We start from the raw sequence: 6,329 nt of genomic DNA on the forward strand, positions 1-6,329 counted from the left end.
ACTTCGGAGATACATCTCCGAAGCAGGGGCAAGTTTGGAATTTCGCTAGGGGTCACCCCCATAGGGGGGTCAGGAAAGAAATTCTTTTTATGGATTAATTAGATAGATTCAATCCATTCAATATTTATTGGGCTAAAAAATTGATCCATTAATCATAAAAATACTCAAACAATTTTTTTTAATTTTAAAAAATACTTATATATTTTTTTAAATGGAATCAAATGTTACAACAAAATTAGATTGGTTAAAAATGTTTAACTTCTTTATGTGATACAGCCCAAGAATGAAGGTGTATTCTTATATGCTAGTATGTGTACTGTGATAATACATACCACATGAGAGATGATATGACCTTGTGGCAGCCATGTGACGGTTGTGTCGTAGTTTTTGTAGACATTTGTCATTTTATGCTCATCCTTATCTCTTAACGCTACAAATTCATCCCTAAATCATTCATTTATAATTTCTCCAAATCAGTGTCGACTCATAAGTCATAACCATATCTAGTTTCTTCTAGCTCAAATTCTGTTGAGAATTTGTCTCGTATAACAGTTTGGACAATTCTCATCATACTTAGTACTCCTGTAAACTAAAAACAAAGTTAAAACTAAAAGATTGAGCAATTAGTGTGCTCATTACTAAAATTGAAAAAATACTTAAAAACATGGTAAAATAACCCTAAACACTTGAATTCTAAGTGACTAATCTAATTGTTTGGGCATTAAATAACTCACATAAAAGGAGTTATCATCTTCCCGAACAAGCGTATACCTGACTTAGAAAAGAATCTGATATGAGAAAATGATTGAAGAATGAATGTCAGATAATAAAATAAATTATACTCTGACATTTTTTTATGTGAACGAAGGTTTTACATCCGAAGATTCTAGGTCTCCAAGAACCCTATATAAAGGACCATGGACATCAAATAAATGACACAATTTAACCTTAATACCCTCACTTCTGATAGTCGATGATTTAGGTGTCAGAGTGTTTGCAGGTACAACTTCGTCCTGCTCATATTGAAAGATTATAAAACATCTCCATTCCTGAAGTTTCCTGGACAAGACAAAATTCATAATTAGGTAAACGATTCATGACCGGTGTCATACCCCAAATTTGTCCTACCCTTTAACTTCTAACTGGCTTAGGCTTTGCATTCATGTACATACATCATTTAGGTCATAACTCACACGCATGCATTCATACCATTGGTACTATTCAAAGATTAACAAGGAGGAGCTTTATTGCAAAGAAGTATGATCAGAGAATGAGAAAACTGAGGCATAATCATGTGGCTCCATGTTCATTGAAGTCCTCCTGGATTAGGGGTGTCTCCCTGCTTTAAATCAGGGCGTTGATCGAAGAGTGCAAGCTTGCAAATCATCTGGTTCTTTAAATCAGGTTTTCTTTAACCAAAGTCAACCAGTTGACTTTCTGGTCAACATTTAATCAGAAGTGGTTTCTATGTGTGGAAAACTTCTCATACTGACTGTGTGGAGGTGTTTGTTTGACTGGATGTGAGTGAAAGAGACTTAATCGGGAATTTCATCAATAGTCGGAAAAATCGGGACGGTTGACTTTTGGGTCAAAATCGAGAAAATTATTCAAATATTGACTTTTGATGGAAAATTGATCAAGAAAAGTCAAAAAATGAATAAAATCGAGAGTTTGACAAAAGTTGCCAAAAATAGAAAAGAAAAATACTTAGAAAAATTTGGAGTTTTTGGAATGGGTTGACCAGTCAGTTTCAGGCCTATTTTACATGTGGCAAGAGGCTTTATTTCAGGAAAAGTTCAACATCAAAATTGTTCATCTCATGGGGATGAACAACTTCGTAGTTGAACAATTTCTCAATAGAAGCTTGGATAAAAAGATATAAAGCTAAGAAAATGGAAGGTCCAAACTAACTCAAGCCTTGCTGCTGGGTAAATTATGGGCATTACGCAAGCATCTCATCGAACACATGGCGTGCTACATTTGAAGGCAATTTCAGGACAATATAGAAACCCTACAAATGCAAACTGGGCCTTATTCTAATCTGCCCCATATCCTCTACACAATGGGCCAAGAATCAAGATGATTGGATGCGTGTGGAATTGTTTACAAAGCCTTAAAGTCATCTCCTCGCCAAGTCATGCACAGCCCAAGATGAAGGCCAGAATCCTAGGGCATACGCATGCATTTCCACAAACACCTGGCGTACCATTTTGAATATCAAATTTAGAGGTCTACAAATGTCCAATGAAGTTAATCTTGGGGCCGAACCAATCTTTGCCACACCCTCTTTCCATCGTGACATGGTTCATATCAATGGGACAAGTAATGAGCAAGTTATAGAGCCGCAAAGTTGCTCCCCGACCAAGTTACGTTTCTGTCGTGGATACGAGGCCAGGAAGAGTCACACACGCACAAGCCCATGCAACCACAACCCATCCTGTTCCAAGTCATTTTTCTCTTACTTCTAAGCATCATTTCAAAAACCTCCAAACATGAAAATCACTCTATGCCATGCCCTCTTTAAATTGACACCAAGATTGTATCATTTGAGGAACTATAGCTGGAGTTATCATGCACCATAAAGTGAGCACCATGAGTAGCATTTTGATAAGGCATTTCCAAATCTCTTGCAGCCCACACTATTGCACTCAGCCACACAATCCATACACCATCACATTACAGCATGCCCATGCAAATACTACACTGCAACAGCCCCACACCTTAACCCCAGGCAACCTCACTCACTTATATAAAGCCCACGAACTCTTCATAACGGACACGCCTCATTTTTCTCTCTTCCCACTTTCAGATCTCTCATCATTCTCCCTCTACTTTCTCTCTCTCACCTTCATCTTCATGTAACTACCATAACCGCCATAACAAACTTCCATAACCGTTTTCCTCCTTCAACCTCATCACCACCATAACAACCATCATCTCTATCAACCAACAACAACCGCAACCATCTTCCTCATCTTCATCACCTTCATCATTCAAGTTTCTCAACCTTCATCAACACCATCAATCCTCACCTACGACCACCTTCATTCTCATCGTCATCAACAAGCTCCCTACGGATTCATCATCATCACCACCGCAAGTTTCGAAAATCGTCAACACTACCGCTTCATCATCATACTTTGAAGAAGTTCAGTTGGATTAAGCTTCAAGGACTCCAAATTTACTTCACAATGAATCGCATCGGATCGACGGCAACTCATATTAGCATCCGCAAGGATCTCCAGGAGAGTAGCGGTAGCTTCGCATGGATTGAAACAAGATCGGAACAGGTATGTTTTCAAGACTCTCTCAGCATAGTAGTCGCATGTGTTAGGCCATTTAGATCTGAAATGAAACTCATATGTATGCTTTGCTATATATCACGTTGCTACGGAATTCTTGTTCTTGATCTGGTTCAAATGTGTTGGTATGCTAGTTATTTACGTGTTAAGCCTCGTGTCCATGCCTTATAGATGCTTAGGAGTAATTTGCTATGCCTAAGTTCAGTTTTGGGTAGAGTTGATGCATGGTAAGGTTTTAGAAATGTGGTTCGGATTGTGTGTTAGAGGAGTTGTTAATGAAAACTAAGCTCATATTCAGACTCAGCACGAAATTCCGAGTGAGACGGTGGTTGTCTCGCCAATTTCTGGGTGTTACCGTACGTCTCCGGCGGGGAGGATAATCGGAGAAGAAGGCCGGAGACTAGCTCCGGCAGTTTGTTATTGGAGCGTGCATGAGCTTCATACGTGTCCTCTTCCCAGTGGATAGGGTTTTATGTTTTTATTTCCTTTTTGTTTCATTTGATGCAAAGTTGGGTAAAAGAATGATAGGTGTTAGGCTCTTACTGGCTGTGAGAGGTCTTGTCATGTAGTGATTTAAGTGACTGTGACCAATTGATAATTGTGCATTTTATTTTTGTGTCACGAAATATAGTCACATGTTGGTATAGAAATAAATGGCTGAAATACATAATGAATAAAAGCTGAATTGGAATGAAGGCAGAATAGATGTTGGTTTGGGCCGTGCGGATTAGGCCTATAGGATTTCCTGAATGCACCCTTGTTTTGTCAATACACCAACTGCCATTGGACTGGGCCTGAGCGCCCTTACTGTTTCCACCCCCTATTTCTGGCCCAGTTTTGCTTATCATTAATTGTAGTTCATTTGAATAATGCTGATACACCCCCTGCCTGTTTAGATTTCATTTTTATTTTAACTTTGTCTTCTTTTGACTTTTGCTTCATAATTCCTTTTTAACTCAAATAAAAAATGCATAAAAATGATTTTAGATATCATAGGATGTGTAAATAATTGTCATGTTTTTGCTAATTTTTCTTAATTGTTTTAACCCTTTCAATAAATCTCCTCTTTTACAACACTTGAATTTTCTTTGTTTAACACTTCGTTGTAAATAATTCCCTAATAGACCTAGAAATTATTTTTTAGTCTCGATTTTTCGTATTAATAGATGTACGTATGCTTGTGAATATCGTTTGTTCGCTATAGTTCTCAATTTTATTTGTCGCATATTGATTTTCCTTTACCTATTCCATGTATAGTTTTTTCCTATTACTAAAGTGTATAGTTCTAGTTTATCATTTTAATCCCCTTGTATAGACAACTTAGACTAGAATTGAGAAATAGTTTCCTTCTTTCATTTTCTTTTCCTTTTCAACTTTTAAAATACTTAATAAATATCGATGAAGATCATACCGTTACCATATTTCATAGTAGGAAAGAAATGATTGGGGTGTAGGCCCCGATGTATGTTCTTTCCTACTTAGCGGAGAAGAAATGATTGAGGTGTGAAGCCTCGATGTATTTCTTAACCGTTGTTTAGAGAAACGATCGTGGTGTAGGCCTCGATGTGCATTCTCTAAATATTCACAAAAAACTCTTTTTGTATCTCCTTTATTTAGCGGAGAAGAAATGATTGAGGTGTGAAACCTCGATGTATTTCTTAACCGTTGCTTAGAGAAACGATTGTGGCGTAGGCCTCGATGTGCATTCTCTAAATATTCAAAAAAACAAAACTCTTTTGGTACGATCTAAGTCACAAAATTAAATCCCCTTAAAAAAAACACCAACCAAAAACACTTCAAAAAACCTAATAAATGGTCAGATTTAAAACAAAGTAAGGAAGTGATGCGAAGCCTTGTAGTAGGTTCTCGTCATCATGGAATTACCCTAAAAGACACAAACCAATCTTTTTTTCTTTTCTTAAGGGCAAGTTATCTCCGCTCCGTTGCATCCTAGGCGATCCCTTATGCAAGAGCGTGAGCGTTAACGCCGCCCAACTAAAAAAACACAAAAACAAATAAAAAACGTGAGCCAAGCTACGGTAACTCTGATTCCTGAAAGGGATACGTAGGCAGCGGGGTAGGGCCCGTGCGAGTACAATTCTTTCTTTTCCCTACATTTTGCATTCATTTCGCATTTAGACATAGACATAGTACACACCCATTAGATAGAAACAGACATAGGTGGATACCATCGAGTACGATGGGCGTGAGGGGTGCTAGCACCTTCCCCTTGCGTAACCGACTCCCGTACCTAGATTCTCTGGTCACAAGACCCTGTTCCTTCCTTTTCCAGGTTGTCTGATATTCCTTTCCCTTATGGGATAAATATATTGGTGGCGACTCGGTTCATTTTTCGCGAGCGTGCGACAGCTGGCGACTCTGCTGGGGATGTTGCTAGACCTGTTGCTGGTCCATCCTTAGTGAGTCGATCCTAGCCTATCCGTTTGTTTGTTTATTTACTGGGTGTGCTATGTTTTCTCTATACGTGCCTTTATTTATTTTATGTATTTATTTTATGTTTCGCATGTCCTGTTTATTTTCTGCTTGCATATCATGTTTATTTCTGCTTGCATATCATGCATATGGATTATATTTTGTGTTCCTTGGGGTCTTCTGTTCTGTTTTGCAGGTTGGGTGGGATGTTCTATGAGGTAAAAGGCCCAATACCCAGGCCATGAGTGATACCTTAGGAACTAGGAATAGAGTGGCCCTGACGGACAGAAGACGTATGTCTGATTGATCCGATCATGTATCCACGGGCAGAGCTTGGTTGAAAGAGGCAATATCGTATGATTACGCCTACTTTCAATCCTCTGTTGGCTTTTTTTTGACCTACCCTGACCTAGATTCACCTGTGAGTGGGGAGGGATATACATGACAGGTACCGTTGGTGACCGTTCTGTTCTGTTGGTGACTTGTGTTCTTAATGGTTTCACTGTGCCTGTACCGGACCTTTGATCCTGCAACGTCCGATCTCATTCAGAGGCCACACACACTTCTCCTATGTGGGGAAACCTCCATTGCATC

The sequence above is a fragment of the Vicia villosa genome, linkage group LG5 (genome assembly GCF_029867415.1).
Source record: "Vicia villosa cultivar HV-30 ecotype Madison, WI linkage group LG5, Vvil1.0, whole genome shotgun sequence".
Taxonomy (NCBI): Eukaryota; Viridiplantae; Streptophyta; class Magnoliopsida; order Fabales; family Fabaceae; genus Vicia; species Vicia villosa.